The following is a 17431-nucleotide window of genomic DNA, read 5'->3' as shown; positions in this document are numbered from 1 at the left end:
ATTTAATCCCCTTTCATTGTGATGGTCTGATATACTCTAATGGGAAATTTCTTAAATCTAGACAATACAATTTCTGTACATTCAAATGAGAGAGAGAGGAAAAATAAAAGATCTAATACTAAGAAGTTGAACACTATATTTGTTTAGGGCCAGATAATGATCTATTATTGATTTAGACTCAGTTGGCTAAATTTTTCACAACTGAGTCTCACTCAGTGTTATGTAAATTCTGACTCTGTCCATGGCAATCAGAGGAGACTGTTTGACACAAGTACAGCTTTGAGAAAGAATATGGAAGGACATGTAAAGAGATTGAAGTCAGCAAACCACATAAAAGGGAACCCCAGGTTTAAGTGTCCTTTCTACCTGTTCTCCATAATTTAATGGACGGAAAAGAGCAGAATTTCATTTTAGGTGTGCCACTATTACTTCTTTTAACCTTAAAAACCAAACAGTTCTCTATACTACCAGTAGGTGTCAGTGTAGGTATTTTAAATTTCTGAGGTAGTTTTCAATAAGTGATGATGAATAAATTCAGATAAAATGAGGATAATTTTCAGACATGGAATTTCAAGTTGAAAAAAATCTTTGTTTCAACAGCACATAAAAGGATAATATCAAGTACTTTTTCTATGATTTCAAATAACTTTAGAAACCAAGTTGAATATACACTAGGTGTACAAACTTCGGTGATTCCTGTATGCTGATTGATAAATTATGGTATGACTTTTGTAGTACACATCTATTTAATTATTGAGCTAAGGCTATGCTTCAATTTTACACAGTATAATCTGTATATAGAACCATTAATCTGTACATAGAAATTGTTATATAATATCAATTCTCCATAGTAAAACAGAATGTTTTAGGTTGGCCACATGGTGTGGTCGATACTACGTTCATGGAGAAGTATACCAACTAATAACTTACCTGATATTTCTGGTGTCCAGAGGGACAGTTCTTGCCTCCCTTTTCCCAGGGCCATTAAAGTAAAGAAATTTGCCATCGTTAAGTGTTCTGCAGCCAGTTCCAACCTGGCCACCAGTTATCTTGTACCACAGAGGGCTGAGCTTCCCCTCAAACCTATCAAACATCTCGCTGTAATTAGGGATATTTGACACACAGGTTCCTTGTGCAGCTTCAGAGGGAAAAAAACACACAGGAGCTTTGTTGGAATCACTAAGCATTAAAAGGTATATTCAATACATGGACAAAGAAAGAATTTCCACAGGTATCAGGAGAAAGAAGCTACATAGAAATTTGTATCTTACAATGATCTGCCTGAAAGACAACCATCACTACTATCATCAAAAATTCTACTCTGAATCAGATATATGATAAATTATGATGTAATGGTGTATTAAGAATTGTAATGCAAAAATAAATAAATTAAAAAAAATCTATTCTGGGGCTGGGGTTGTAGCTCAGTGGTAGGGCACTTCCCTACCATGCATGAGGCATTGGGTCTGGTCCTCAGCACCACATAAAACTAAATAAATAAACTAAAGGCATTGTGTCCATTTACAACTAAAAAATAAAAATAAATGCTATTCTGCTTCTGTATTTTTACATTTTTTTTTAAAGAATGATAGACTTTGGGAATGATGCATCTCCACAGTTCTTGCTAACCAGAGGATCTGTGTAAACTGAGAAGTAGATTTTGTCCATAGTTAAGTTTATTCATTTGTTGTCCTTCTATTAGAGGATCAACAAGGGGAGTTAGTTCTGGATTAAATAAAAAAAAATACCACCCTCTGAAACTATAAATGACAGCACTCTCCACAGAAGGCCTGCAACAGCGAGTCTGCCTTTGGTTATGTGCCAGAGGCGGCCAGAGCACAACAAGCTGGGAAGGAGGCTTTGAAGTTGCTCCCAGGAAAAATTCAGAAATGATTTTGAAGCTTATAATGTTTTCTTCAGTTTTACTCTTTAATCTCAGTTCCCTTTTCATTTGCTTATAGTAACATTCAAAGGTGACTGTGGGTTAGAAAATACCTCTTTTGCAATGCTTTCTTTGGGCAGTCTTCCATTTATTATTTTATAAGTTATATTTTTGCTTTAAATGCATACAATTATACTTCTTTTTAAAAATTTACTTTATAGTTGTAATTGGACACAATACCTTTATTTTTATGTGGTGCTGAGGATCGAACCCAGGGCCTCGTATGTGCTAGGTGAGCGCTCTACCGCTGAGCCCCAGCCCCAGCCCCAGCCCCTACAATTATATTTCTTTTTAAACAAAAGCAACGTAAAGGGCTCAGGGAGACCCTGAGGCCAAGTGGTTAAGAGCCTATGTTTAGGTTTTGGAGAATGACTGCCAGAGTTTGAAGCTCAACTCTAGCAACTCCTAGCTGTGTGACCTGAAGAAATTTATAAAGTCTCTCTGTACCTCAGTTTCCTCAAATGTAAGTAGATTTTATAGTACTATGGCACAGAGGTTATGTTAGAATTAAATGAGGTGAAATAAAAAGCACTAACTTCAGTGCTTAGGATGAGGAAGGGTCTCAAGCAACGTTCATTATGGTTGCTATTAATAATAAATCTCTAGGGAGTTAAATTTGTGACATCATATTTTCTTCCTTAAGCAACTTGAAACTACAAAATATATTTTTTATTTAATTTTTTTTTAGTTATTTGTGGACACAATACCTTTATTTCATTTTATTTTATTTTTATGTGGTACTAAGGATTGAACTCAGTGCCTCACACTTGCAGGGCAAGTGCTCTACCATTGAGCTACAACCCCAGCCCTACAAAATATCTTTACCTCATGTTCCTAAATGGCAAAATCTTACAATTCTTAGACTTAAAGAAGAATAAACTCAGCGTGTACTTCTTTGAAAGAATCACATGAAATTATTGACTAGAGACGAACATTTTATAGGCAAACCATTAAACTTGTGTATTTGGCCTTACCAGTGTACCCCAGGTCACAGAAACACACGCCTGAGATGCAGTCCCCATGGCCACTGCAGTAACTGGGACAAGGCTCAGATATGTACACTCCATCTAAGCCAAACAGAGGCACGTTCTTCTATGAGCTGCTCTCCTGGATCCACCGAAATCGGGTTTTGCTGTTGGGAGAAAAAAACCCCACATCTGTTTCCTCACACACAGCCTTGGGATATAGACAGTTCAGGAAAACTCAAGAGAGATTTAATATTTATTTTGATGTCATGCATGTTCTACCCCATGTGTAACCTTCATAAATTGTCTCTCCAAGATCTTTCTCACAATTTCTTGATTTTTTCCCTCAGCATAAATGTTTCAATACCAAGAGGATATCAGGTACAGAAGCCTTATTATTATTTTTTTACATAATTTTTAAGCTTTATTTTATTTATTTATTCATTTTTATGTGGTGCTGAGGATCGATCAAACCCAGGGCCTTGCACGTGCGAGGCAAGCACTCTACTGCTGAGCCATAAACCCCAGCCCCTACATAAAATTTTGATGGCCAGAAACATCATAGGTTTTTACCTTCATAATTTTCCATCCTAGGTTCTTTAAGTAATCAATAAAAACCAGAGTGAATCCTTTCTTTTCTTTTACTTAATATTTCACCCTTCCATTACCCTACTTTTATGGATATTATGGATTTGGTATTTTTCAGAAAAGGTTATTTGGGAGTTTTTGAAACTTCAAATACAATGTTCTTTTGTTGGGACATAGAAGGGGACTCTGGCCATTGACCCTTGAAATGATTCAGGTAGAGAAGAATTAAGTTTATAATGACAGCTCTCCAACCATCTCTGACTTCCTTTTTTTTACTCCTCATGTTTATTTCATGAACTCTTTATCAACCAGCTGGGCTGCCAGTCAACACTGGTACTAGTGTTCCAAGACTTCAAAATCCTACAAACCAGGAGGCTAGGAAGCTGCTCAGTTTTTTTCCCTCCAGTACAGTAGTTCTGGCCAGAACCAGGGAAGCAACCCTGTTTACAGATCCTAAGGCTCCTACCAATTCAAGAAACAGAGAACACTCTGAGGTATTTTGAGAAGGTAAAAGATCTCAGGAGTACAGTATTACAGAATCCATATTAACAAAACAAAACTGAACAAGCTCTGTCTTTAGTGGACTAATCATTTGATTAAATAGGTTAGTCCAGGACATGATGAATCATAATTGGGAGTTCTTGATGGAAGACTTTTTCAGAGTGAAGAAAAACAGATGGTTTCTCTTTTACTTCTTCTAATCTTTGCTACTTGGCCTTTAGTTGGATGGTGCAAATCAAATCAACAAAACTTCCACTAGCCACAAGGTAAGCAAGTTTTGCTTCATTTCCATCTCTTTAAGTTGCACCTGGTTCCTGATGCCTGCTGCTACTTTGTTTTTTTCTCAGTGGTGAGACACTGGGATTGAACACAAGTAATTCAGCAACCTCAGACTTGCTAGCATAAGAATGGGTAAAGAACTCATTAAAGGGTTGGGGTTGTAGCTTGGTGGTAGAGTGCTTACCTAGCATGTGTGAGGCACTGTGTTTGATTCTCAGCACCACATATAAAATAAAATAAAGGCTCATCAAGAATTAAAAAAAATTTAAAAATACTCATTAAAAACTAGTCAGAGACAGACCATCTGAAGAAGCAAGGAAGTAAGTAGGCCAAAGCTAAGCTAATAAGAATGTCTAGATTCCATATTTTAAATTAGAGGAGATACAGTCTTGAAATTATTAATATTTAAATTTTTTTTACTTGTAGATGGACATAACTTTATTTATTTATTTGTTTATATGTGGTGCTGAGGATGGAACACAGTGCCTTACATGTGCTAGGCAAGTGCTCTACCACTGAGCCACACCCCAGCCTGAAATTATTAATATTATTAATGTTATTTGGGTGCATGTACCTTTCTGGATTTTTCAAGGAGACACAGTAGAATATAGAACCATGATCTCCTGCTAAACAGCATTAACTTATTTTGGAGAGCCACACAAAGAAACAAAGGAGTCTTCCTTGTAGTTAATTGCCTATCTCTGATCATTATGTTCATTCAACATTCTTCATTAAACCAACATTTATCGAGTGCCTGCCACATGCCAGGCCTTGTGCTGGGGTTGAGCATACCAAGGGAAGCAACATCCAGATTTGCTTCCTGCCTGTGAGTGGCCCACAGTCGAGGGAGAAGACACACTTATCAAGCACTTGAACAAAGATATGAACATCTATAACACGGATAACCACTGCTAAGAAGAACAGAGTTAGGAGAGCATGCAGGAGAGATCTTTGACTTGATAGTCCAGAAGTGGGTTGGAAGTGATCTGGAGGAAGTAATGACTCAGGAGAAAGAGTTTAACTTATGTAATTATGTAAATATGCAAGTAAGCCATAGTGTGGTTTGAATTATTGAAATCACCCAACAAAACTTTCCCTTTGTTTTTCCTGTTTCAGATAAGCAAGAAGGGTCTATATTTTTGTCCCATTCTCTAGTTTTCACCTTTGTCTGGAGGATGCCTGCATGAACAGGAGAACTGGTTTCACCTTTCCACCACCACACAGCTCAGAGATGTCACCTCTACATCTCCAAACTAGGAAGGTTCCTGCGTACCTGATGTTCTGTGCAGAGATGCACATGGGGTGGGTAGTGAAGACATTCTTTTTAAAATTTTTTTAATTTAAATTTTTTAGTTGTTTTGATAGACCTTTATTTTTTAAATTTATATGTGGTGCTGAGGATTGAACCTAGTGCCTCACTCATGTGAAGCAAGTGCGCTACCGCTGAGCCCCAGCTCCAGCCCTGAGACTTTCTTTAGAATACTAAGCAATGGTGTCAAGACGCATCCATGGACTATGTGTGGACCAAATTGGTATCACAGCCAATGAATAGGAAAATCTGGTATCAGAGAACTTCCAGTGGCAATCCTACTGGTTAAGACCACACAATTCCATGTGAATTTCTTTTTTTTAATGTTTAAAATAATTCCATGTGAATTTCTATTCAGTTCTGCCATGTTCTACACAGCACTAGAGACGTGGTGACCTCTTGTAGCCACTCAGCCTCTCAGAGATGGGTATAACCTGCCAAGATGCCAATCACCCTGTTGGCTGCAAGACATCATGAAGCAAGACTCCACCCCTGAAACCTTATCCTTGCCTTTGATATACCCCCTTAAATAAAACTACCAGAGCCATTTTAGTTGTTCAGCTCCAGCGCCTGTATGGGCTGGATCTAACGGGCACTCCAAGCTTCTTACAACTATAATTCTGACTTTGTCTTTTTTCTTCACTAATTATTTTAGACTTTATTTTCCCAGGTCGTTTATCCCCTCCTAATCAGGAAAAATTACCCTGGCAAGGTGCTGGTCACATTGTGATATGCAGACACCTGTTTCAGAGCAGACTTGCAAGCATACAGTCTGGATAGGGAGGCCTCTGAGATCTGGGAGAGACCTATCAACACCAGTGTCCGTCCTCTGTAAGCAAGAACTAAGTGAATTAATAGAAGCACAAAGGGCTCCTTTGAGAAAATTGGCTTAGAATTATTTCTGAAAGAGCAATGTTAAAAGCATGTTGCTTTATGGCAAAATAGCTCCAATTTTAACGCTTAGAATTCTCAGCTTTTGAACACTGTGTTTGGAGATATCTGAGTTTAACATATTGCAGAAGGATCAACAACAGCTCATTTACTTGGGGTAAAGTAAAAACATATTTAGTATTTTTTAGCAGAGGGCTCTTCATCACAAGTGCCATCAGCCAGCAAACTGGATAGTATCCAAATTAAGCAGGAAGAAGCTGTATTCTTTTTTTTTAATTTTTATTATTGGTTGTTCAAAACATTACATAGTTCTTGACAAATCATATTTCACACTTTGATTCAAGTGGGTTATGTATACCCCATATACAGATTGCAGCATCACATCGGTTACACATCCACTGTTTTACATATTGCTATACTAGTGTCTGTTGTATTCTGCTGCCTTTCCTATCCTCTACTATCCCCCATCCCCTCCCCTCCCATCGTCTCTCTCTACCCCATCTACTGTAATTCATTTCTCCCCCTTGTTTTCTTTTCTCCCCTTTCTCCTCACTTCCTCTTGTATGTAATTTTGTATAATCATGAGGGTCTCCTTCCATTTCCATGCAATTTCCCTTCTCTTTCCTTTTCCCTCCCACCTCTCACCCCTGTTTAATGTTAATCTTCTTCTCATGCTCAAGAAGCTGGATTCTAATGGAGAAGATTTATTCTAAAAACTGAAGTCCAACAAAATACTGATATATTGGGAGCCTCAAATTATTGGCTCATTTTGTGATGCTAAAGATGATCTTTTCTTTCTTCTCACATGTAGCTTTACCAATTGGGTTATTCCACCCAACATCAAACCAACTGTAGTTACAGCTTCAGCTCCATATTTCTGGGCTTAGAGAAATCAAGCCAGATTGGTGTTCCTTGACTCCTGTTTGTAATTATCTGCTGTTACAGTGATGTCTCCCAGCACCCTGATATTATTGTTGTAGCAAAGATGTACCACTTGATGTTCCTTAGTTACACCTCTCTTGGGAAGAGCTGTGGTTAGGCCTTGGTTTCAGAAATCGTGGGGAGAGGAAGGCAAAGGCGGCACTGTTATGGGCACAGCTTGTGATGGGCAAGAAGCAGGATGAGATCCCTATTTAGCAGAAAACACAGACAGGTTTTTATGGAAAAGGAAAGGTGGTTCAGAGGATGAAGCCCAGAAGGTAGAAGCAACAGCTGAGAAGAACAATGAATTAGAGATTTGTCTTAATGAAAGAAACTTTCCTATCGCAGGCCTGGCTCTGAGAGGAGGGAGTCCTACTCACAAACCACTTGTTGGCTTTCTGAATTCCTATGGCCCAGTGACTGCTGTGTGCCTCAGATCTCCACCTCCGCTTTTTAGTGTGTTTTTCTTTGTTTGCTTGTTTTTATTTTTTTGAACAGTTATCCTGTCATTATTTCACCCTTTTATATTGGGGATGGGTAAGGTGGATAACTTGACTTTACAGGTTGGTATAGATCAAAATATTTGGGAGTGAGTACGTGATACTGTGATGGGCTAAGACCTTGGGGGGTCTTGGTGGATAGTGAATGTGTTTTGCATGTGGGAGAGATTTGAGTGACCAGAGGTAGGACAGATGATGTTAGATTGTAACCATAGTGATCTCTCCCAATTAATCACACCTCCTTTTATACATGTTTCTCTGTAATGTGACTTTTATGTACTTCCTATCAAAAAAGGGGAGTCTATTTCCCAACCTTCTGCATATTGACTGGTTTTGTAAATTTCTTTGACTGGCAAGATGTGGCAAATTAGATGATTCCTTGGGACTCAGGAACCACCTAACTGAAAAATACTGGGAAGAAGACCACAAAGGAAGGAAGGTTCGGCTGTTCCTAGACACTGATTCATCAACTGAATGCAGCTACGTGAAGGAGGCCAGGAGAGAGACAAGTAGACCTGCCCAGGCAACCCCACAAACCAACAGAGATAATAAATCATTGCTTTTTTAAGTCACTAAGCTTTGTAGAGGTGTGTTGCCTGACAATAAATAACAGCACAATATTATCCTAGGCTCAGCTAAGGAATATAGACAAAGAGTAAGGCTGAATTCTGAAAACAATAATGTATCTCTGCATCCTTGACTCTCTTTTCCTTTCACTGTTTAGGAGATGACAAAATCTGGAATGGCTGCCTCGGTTCCAAAGATGGAAGTCATATGCTCAGGATGTCAGAGTCAACCTGTCAACTCTGAACTGCTCATCTTTGGACCATGATATAAGAAAGAATGAACTACTTTGTTTAAATCTTGCTAAGCATCTGTGTTTGTGAGTTTCTGTGTTACAGTCGCTGGCTAGATCTGTATTTTAACTAAAGCAGACTGCCAAATTCTTAATTTCATTAAAAGAGGTAGACTCATCAACCCTGCTACCTGAACATCAAATACCTAAAGCATTTCAGTCTCTCACTTTGATAAACTACAAAGAACACTGACATGAAAGACAAAAATTACTTATAAGTTGACTTGGATCCACTGATTGAAATAGCTTAATGGCTATGTCTTGAAATAGATGGTGTTTAAAGATTATGTTTCAAGGTTTATCAGACTAACACAGAAACTTTTACATCTTTGACCAAATCAGTGTCTTTCTTTTTCAGGAAGTGTTCCTACATGAACACTGAAGGTGTCATTTTTTAAGGTATGTATGCCTAAGTAATGACGGAGGCAGAGACTACAGCCAGCTTCTCTAGCTGAATGATGCATAACAAATTTTCTGATCAATTAGGTGAAAGATTTCACAGACAGAATAGTCTCTAAAAATTTTATGAATAAGCCACTTTTATAAATTGCTAAGCATCTGCTATTATATCAGTCAGGGTGAAATGGTTACTGTGGTAACCAACAACTCCCAATCTTTAAACCAACAAAAGTTGATTTCTTGCATGTCCAGTGTAAGTTGGCAAGGAAGTCTGGTTATTGTAGATACTCAGGGACCCAGAGTGATGCAGGCTTTGTTTCAGTGATGCTTCTGTGAAGCAGGGACATAGAAAAATGCACATGAGCTCATAAAGTCAGGTTTCATGTCCATTCACATTTCATTAGGCCATGAAAAACTTCAAAGCTGTGGGGGAAAGTATAACCCTACTTGTTCCAGGAAGGAAGAAAGTTGGAAATATTTCTTAATTACCCTACTGAGTATCCCAACCACATGCTACATCATCAGGAAGCAGTGCAAAAAGACTTTTTATATCATTTCAGCTCTGAACCCAGCTGCCTTGACTAAGTTACAGTTAAGGTTACATTCCAGAATTCAATTAAGTGTCCACTTGGGCTGGGGCTGTAGTTTAGGGCAAAGCGCTTGCCTTGCACATGTGAGGCACTGGGTTCAATCCTCAACACCACATACAAATAAACAAATAAAATAAAGACATGCTGTCCATCTACAACTACAAAAAACAAAATAGAAAAAGAAGTGTTCACTTGAAGAATGTTTCCTTCTTTCTTTTTTTAAATGATAGAGTTAAAGATAATCATCTTTGTGTAACCTCTGCCATCTGGTGCAAAGACGCTATGAATTAATTCTAGAATACTGAACCTGGAAAAAAGCGCATTTTAAAAATTGGAATATTTCAGTTTTTCTTCTTTTTACTTAACAATGAGAACTAAATTGTGCTATATTTTTCCCCCTTTGTTCTAGCTTCCAGGAAGCTAAGAGTTCAAATTGTTGCCCTATTAATAAAACGGGTTCACTTCCAATTCCCTCATCAATTGTTTTACTCTTTCTCTCTATTGTCTTATTATTTGTTTTAATGGTCATTTAAAGGGGTTGTTTATTTTGCAAGATACCTCAACTTGTCCTCGAAAGGAGGCACTAAATCACTAAATATCTACAAATGGCAAAAGCCTGATGTAATGATGCCTGACAGCTCTCTTTAGACTTCAACGGCTTTTGTTCACTGCTGTCTACTCAATGCCCTGAACAGTACTTGGCACAGGTAGGTGTGCAATAAATCTTTGTTGAATGAATTAATGGGAAAGTGAGCAAATCCATCTCAATTACAAGTATGTGTGAGCATATGTGTAGCGCAATTTTGTTCTAGAGTTCTTTACCTTATAAGTCATTACTTGAAGAGAAACAGACACATTATATAAAATTTTCCAAGTTATTGAAATTCTTGAAATGTAGCTATTGAGATAAATAAATGTTCGAATGAAATGGTAGCTGTGGTACATAAGAAGAAAGATTACCTTACCTGGCTGCAAGAGTCCTTGGAATAACAATGGTGATTCTTGTCCACTCTTCAAAGTCCCCACATGGTGGGCTCACTCAGTTCCCTGGAGCTCCCTTTGCATCCTTTGCCTGTAGAAGCTGGGAAACAGCCTTCTTTCACCAGAAACCAGGACATTCCAGCATCATGAGAGTACGGAAGAAGAACTGGGGCAGTATTGCTGAACTGATTGGCACATCTTATGTTTAGCTGTTAAAAAGGACAGAATTACACAAGGTTTTGGTTCCAAGACATCATCCAACAAATTAGGCACTACAGCAGCCAGAGCCCTTTCTACTCAGTCTGCATGAAATCACAATGTCAAGACTGTGCAGCTCAATCCCAACCAAAGCCCTACCATAAATTCTGGGATTTGTTGGTGGATACAAGCAGCAAGTACTTTTTAGCAGAAAGCTGAACAAGCTACCTACTTTATGGGTTTCTTGGGACTATAAAAAAGAAGAAAAAAGTATAATGTCTGTGTTTCTGGAGTCTCAGACAAAAGATAAAAACCAAGAAATTGCGTCCTTCTCTCTCTTGGTATAAAAAGGGAAAGCAGAAGATGGAGAAGCAGGTGTTTTCCTCAGAGCAGGAAGAGAAGGATGGGTTCTCTGCTTTCCACATAACCAAAATCTTTATTCTGTTTTTTTTTTGGCCAAGACTTACTAAGAAATCAGAATCAGCTTAGATGAAAGTGCCAAATTTTTGCTACAGCAAAAATTAAGCAACATAATTAAGAAAAAGAACTATTATCATTCTGTCCTTGAGTAGAGACTGTCATAGGATTCATAATGAAAAAAATTGTAAAAAAATGCAACCTAAATCCTATTGCTTAGCATATTTTTATTTTTCTGTTTTCCTTTCTTCTTTTTATATGAGAGTATATATTTCGGACATGTCGTTGAGATTATCACATTTCTAGAACTTTCCTCCTATTTTCTATTTAACATTACTTTATTATCTTATGCAACATAGCAATGAATATATCTTTTCCTTTTCAGTTGATTTTTTATCACCAAATAAATCCCTAGGAATGGTATTACTGAGTCAAATTTAGAAACACGTTTTACATTTTCTAATTATGGATGTTCATTTAGTATCAGTTTGGTTCAAATAGATCAGTTTTACCACAGCACTGGGTATTATATCAGCTTAAGAGTTTCTTTCTAAACTAATACATACATAAATAAATTTTAATACTGTTTTAGTTTTCAGTTTTGATAGCTATAACTTTCAGACATTCCCCCTATTTATTTAATTATTGGTGTCTTAGGTGAATGGTCTGTTTAGATCTTATTCACATTTTTGACTGGAGCTTTGATGGGATTTTATTTCAGGAGACTTTAAAAATAAGAATAGTCTAATTACAAGAAAAATTGCAGTAAGGAACCAAAAGAACATGGTTATGACCAAAGACTAAAGGAAGACATAAAGGTAGAAAGGGCCAGAGACACATAATAATGGAGGTTGGAGTTCATGAGATAAATCAGTTATCATTGTGACTGTAGGGTAGCTTTATCTAGTCTTTAAAAGTCTGTATTTTCCTCATTTCCAAACTCAGAACTAGAAAAAAAAATCTCTCAGAAGGATTTATACCTTTGACTGCTAGGAATTTAAATGTGACTCATTTATTTAAGTTTATGTAGTAAAATGTCAAGAATATAATTAACGATTTGCACTCTCAAATGCATGATAAAGATCTTTTAAGAACTGGGGTTGTGGCTTAGGGGTAGAGCGCTTGCCTAGCATGCATGAAGCACTAGGTTCTATTAAAAATAAGAACAAATAAAATAAAGGTATTGTGTCCATCTATAACTAAAAAGAAAAAAAATGTTTTAAAAAGATCTTCTGGCAGAAATTTGTTTTATTGTATTACTCACTAGTAAGAATAGCCTTTGGCTGGCACCTGGTGATGGCAGCCTCATTGGGCACACGAAATTAGCTTTTTCTCTTGAAGTTTTATGACTGCTATTATTTCTAAAGTAGGCTAGTTGTTGGATCTTTTAGTTCATTGACAAGTTTGTGATTAGAAATTAGGTAATGAAGTGATACAGACATACTCTGAGTTGTATTAAATATATAATTCAACTTAGACTTTGCATTCAGGATCCATTTGTATATACATCTAGCAAATATTTACTGGAGAACCTGTTAAATATCATTTATACATGCTTATGTCTCTCCTACTTTAAAAAGCAAAGCAAAAGAAAATGAAAATTCTTAATGATTTTTGGGTCTGCCTGTAACTACACAGTTAAACATATTGAGATAAAGGCCACATTTGCTGCATAAATTCCTTAACATTTTTCAATCCATTATAAACTGATTTTTGCTGTTACCATTGCAATGAATTACCAAGGAAACCCCATCAAACTAAATCCAATGGAAAAATTTAATCCATATTTTACAGATTATTTTGTTGCTTCTGACACTGTTGACCATCTTTTTTTTTAATTGACCACATAGCCTGACTTTCTTTTTTTTTTTTAAAGAGAGAGAGAGAGAGAGAGAGAGAGAGAGAGAGAATTTTTTTAATATTTATTTTTTAGTTTTCGGCAGACACAACATCTTCATTTGTATGCGGTGCTGAGGATCGAACCCGGGCCGCATGCATGCCAGGGGAGCGCGCCACCACTTGAGCCACATCCCCAGCCCCTAGCCTGACTTTCTAATGCTGCTGTTTTCTAGGATTCAGTTCTTGTTTTTCTTACATTCTAATTCCGTGCATGCTTTCAATCTCATTTATAAGCATAACTTCAAGTGCCTTCTGAATGTCCCTGACTCCCAGCCATGATCTATCACCCGGTAGGTCACCAAAACCTGCTGACTATTCCCTTAACATCTCTCAGACTTATGTACTTATCTTTTTAACTCAAGATATGCTTTAACCTGACCTAATATATCACTGCAGCTCTACATTGTTACTTTACTCAAATATGTTTGAAAAGTTGATCACTTTTTTCTGTCTCTGCCACTGCTGGGCAGGGCCTGTTCCTACCAATTCTTAGTTGGATCACTGCAATAGCTGCCCCAGGGTATCTCTGCTGTAGTCCTTGTCTCTGCTAGCAGATTTCCAGCACAGTGATTATTTAAAATCTCAAGTCAGTGCATGTCAACCTTTAGCTGGACACTTTATTCAGAACAGAGGCCCAAGTCTGACCTGACTGTTTTTTAACACTCTATTCACATCTCTGCTGTAGTCATGATGGCACCCTTGTGGTTTCTAAAACATTTCCAAAAAACACTCCCACCTCAAGACCTGGTACTTTTTGTTTCATGTGCCTGCAGTGATCTTCCCTGTGTAGCTGCATGACTCACTCCTTGAATTTTTATAGGTCATAGTTTAGTATTTTACTAGAGATCAACCTGACAATCCTTTATATAGTGGTTACTGCTCTCCATCACCCAACCCTGTACTCTCTATTTTGTATTTATTCATAGCCTACAATAGTGTCTGAAACATAGAGACTTTATGTTTGCTGAGCGAATGTACTTGTTGACTGCTTTCCCCTTGTTAGGTAAACACTCATATTGCTGCCAGAATGACCCTTCTAAAATACAGGTCTGATTGTGGCACTCAACAGATTAAAAATCTCTGTTACTCACTGTTCTTGGGATAATATCCGAGTGACTTGCTGTAGAATATAATCAAAATGAGCTCTTTCACCTCTGCTACATATACCTCTTACTCCTCCACGTTTCTAAATCTGCCATTCTCATTTGCATTTTCATGTATTTGAGTGTTTTGTTTCTTCTTTCTGGATTACCCCCCTTCCATATTTTATCGGTCTAAATCTCTATATTTCCAGAAGTTCTAAATTTTCATCCATCCATCCATGCAGGGTATTCTCGCAGAATTTATGGCCTACTTCTACGAAAGCACTCTTATGACTGTACTGTGACTATTTAGTTTTCTGGTTCAAATTTTTCTTGTGTTATGCACTCTTGCCCTTTAAGTACTTAACAATTTTTTTTAATTTAGATTTTTTAAACTTTAGAATATCACCCTGCAGAATTTAATGCCTAACTTACCATGGTGTTGTGAGTGATTAAATGGAAAATATGATGAGAAATAGCACAGTGTTCTGGAAATATATCTTACACTAATGTTATTTTGTTACCATTTTAAGTGTTACCAACACATGAATATAGATTCATGTACCATTATTGATGCTTTCCCCATTACAGTTTAGCATCAAAATCTAAACAGGGAAGGATACCATTTTACTAATCATATTATTTATGACTAACTTCCTTGTTTACAGGTTTGTGGAAATTATATTTGAAGAGCTGCCTATAAACATCTGATCTCTTTAATAATTCCATTTGTAAATTATTTAGCATCTGCATCCTGCCATTATGTAGGGACCATGTAGTTGTGCTAGCTCATTAAAACTGCATTACTTTCGACCCCAGAATTCACCAATGGGATTTTATTATAAACACAATGAAATTTTGATTAGGGTTCTGAGATAAGTGCTTGTCAAAGTAAATACTTGCTATACATGTTGATATGTTACCACAGTGCTGAAAAATAATAGGCTTTTAGGAGAACAATTATAAGTAGAGTAAAGGAGGGGAAATTATTTGGAAATCCTATAGTAAATTCATAAAATAACTCATAAGTCCAAACATCACTAATAAACTGAAAAGGGAGGCTTATCCAGCCCCATTAAGAAGCATGGGATTAAATCACCATCAGATTGATGTCTTCAAGGTCCATGTTATCTTTAATTATGAACAAGTTCTATAGTACTTAAAGAAATAGAATGATATAGCCACAACTTCTAGGACTTCTTGAAAACTGATAAACTTTTTTCCTTATGAGTAGATCTTTTCAGCTCTGTCATTCTGTGATTGAGGAACCTTTTTCATTCAAGTGAGTGCCTTTGTTAACAGAATAGGAAAGAATTGTGTTCTTTGTTTCACTTATAAATGTGCAAGATGATTTTACTCTTTTACCTGCTTTGGGAAGACCTTTGTGCATAAATACCTTGAACTGTAGCACATATCCAGGTTTAAGGGTCAAATCTCAAGTTACTGCAAATCGATCTCCATCTGATTTTCCAAATACCATGGCTGAAGGCGTGGTGGCACAAAAGGTTTCATTTTTAACCATTCCTTCATTAGCCAACATCAACCACACACTCATTTGATTCATAGGGTAATCAAACGCTGGTTTCTCATAAAAGTTCAAATAGAAACAACATAAATAAAGCAGAAAAGTAATTTAATAGCTCTGAAAACAAGAAAGGAATTTTCAGTTCATGACATGCACTACTTGTATTTTTAGGAAAATACAGAAGATCCTCTAAATTAACTTTCTTTTGACTGCCATTCACATTTTCTCTTGATGATTTAACAATCAAAAATACTTTGCTGATGTTTATAATCATTTTATAAACACTCTAACCATTCTGCTTGATAACTTGGTTAGACTTTATAGTCCTTTTCACATCCAAATAATCTGTGAGCTAGTAGCCAAGAGAGGTAACCAAAAAATGAAGTTACAAACACTAAAATACCTGGGGTAAAGTTGGGTTCACAACTGGAATAACCTGCTTCTGCTTCTCTGACAGAATGATGATGTCATCTACTGCCCACTGGTCATAGTCCTCCCCAGAGAACTCGGGCTGCCACCAGCGGAACCTGGTGCAAGGGGTCTTAGCAGCAGCTGGAAGCTCCAGATACACAAATCTGCAGAAGAGCAAATCATTTATGGGGAGGAAAGGAAAAGCTGTGTTTTTCTTAGAAGCTGGTGAAATAACAAACAGCAACAGGAGATTTTAGTTTGATATTTTGAAATTCTAGGTTTGGACAGATCAGACAAGGAGGCTTAATGTTGTGAGAAAGTTTGATCCTGATCATGTTTACTTCATTTGGAATGGTATCTTTTGGAGAAGAAGAAAAATATTTCAGCTGCATTTGATTCACCCACTTCTTTTGACTACCAGAAGGTGGCTCATAACTTTTAAAGAAATATCAAGAAAAAACCAGTTCCTTCATAATTATTACATTAATAATGGTAATTTTAAAATTATAAGGGTAATTCTTACCAGGGAAAAAAATCTAAGTATGGTTGGTCTTTGTGAACATTTTTTTTTTTCGGTACCAGGGATTGAACTCAGGGGCACTCTATCACTAAACCACATCCCCAGCCCTATTTTGTATTTATTTAGAGAGAGGGTCTCACTGAGTTGCTCAGCACCTCACTTTTTGCTGAGGCTGGCTTCGAACTTTTGATCCTCCTGCCTCAGCCTCCAGAACCGCTGGGATTACAGGCATGTGACACCACATCTGGCTCTGTTAACATTTTGATGTATATTATCCTACTATGTAATTTATTTTATAGGCATTTACATTTTGGAACAACATTGTATCATAAGTACTTATGTCAGTAAAATTATTTAAGAATAATTTAATGTCTATGATTTTTCATCACTTGGACATGCTAGTGTTTATCTTTCCCTATTACAAATAATTTTGTGGTGGGACTTCCTATACATAAAGCTTCCTCTACACCTTACTTTATTTATTTATTTTTTTTAGTAAGAGTCCTAGAAGTGAAATTATTGGGTCAAGTAAACTGGTCATGTTTAAGGCTCTTGATTTTCTAAATTCCTGTCTGGAAGGGTTATAATGGTTTATGATAATTTGCAGGATGACACAAGAGAGACTGTTTTGCTGTTCCCATGTGGAGACAGCTCTGG

At 37.0% G+C, this 17431-nt stretch overlaps 2 long non-coding RNA genes across 2 annotated transcripts; one reads left to right on the top strand and one right to left on the bottom strand.

The window, feature by feature from the left end:
• Positions 1-1021: 1021 nt before the first annotated feature.
• On the bottom strand, positions 1022-10768 carry LOC144365900 (uncharacterized). The gene is made up of 3 exons (XR_013424628.1): positions 10707-10768; positions 2917-3074; positions 1022-1138 (listed from the first exon to the last, which is right to left on the bottom strand). It is a non-coding gene; the product is annotated as an uncharacterized LOC144365900 (long non-coding RNA).
• Positions 3950-8767, top strand: LOC144365899 (uncharacterized). The gene is made up of 3 exons (XR_013424627.1): positions 3950-4262; positions 5392-5577; positions 8621-8767. It is a non-coding gene; the product is annotated as an uncharacterized LOC144365899 (long non-coding RNA).
• Positions 10769-17431: the final 6663 nt, after the last annotated feature.

This window comes from Ictidomys tridecemlineatus, chromosome 8 (assembly GCF_052094955.1).
Source record: "Ictidomys tridecemlineatus isolate mIctTri1 chromosome 8, mIctTri1.hap1, whole genome shotgun sequence".
NCBI lineage: Eukaryota > Metazoa > Chordata > Mammalia > Rodentia > Sciuridae > Ictidomys > Ictidomys tridecemlineatus.
Note: the sequence above shows the minus strand (reverse complement) of the source record. Positions and strands in the feature narration are given on the sequence as shown.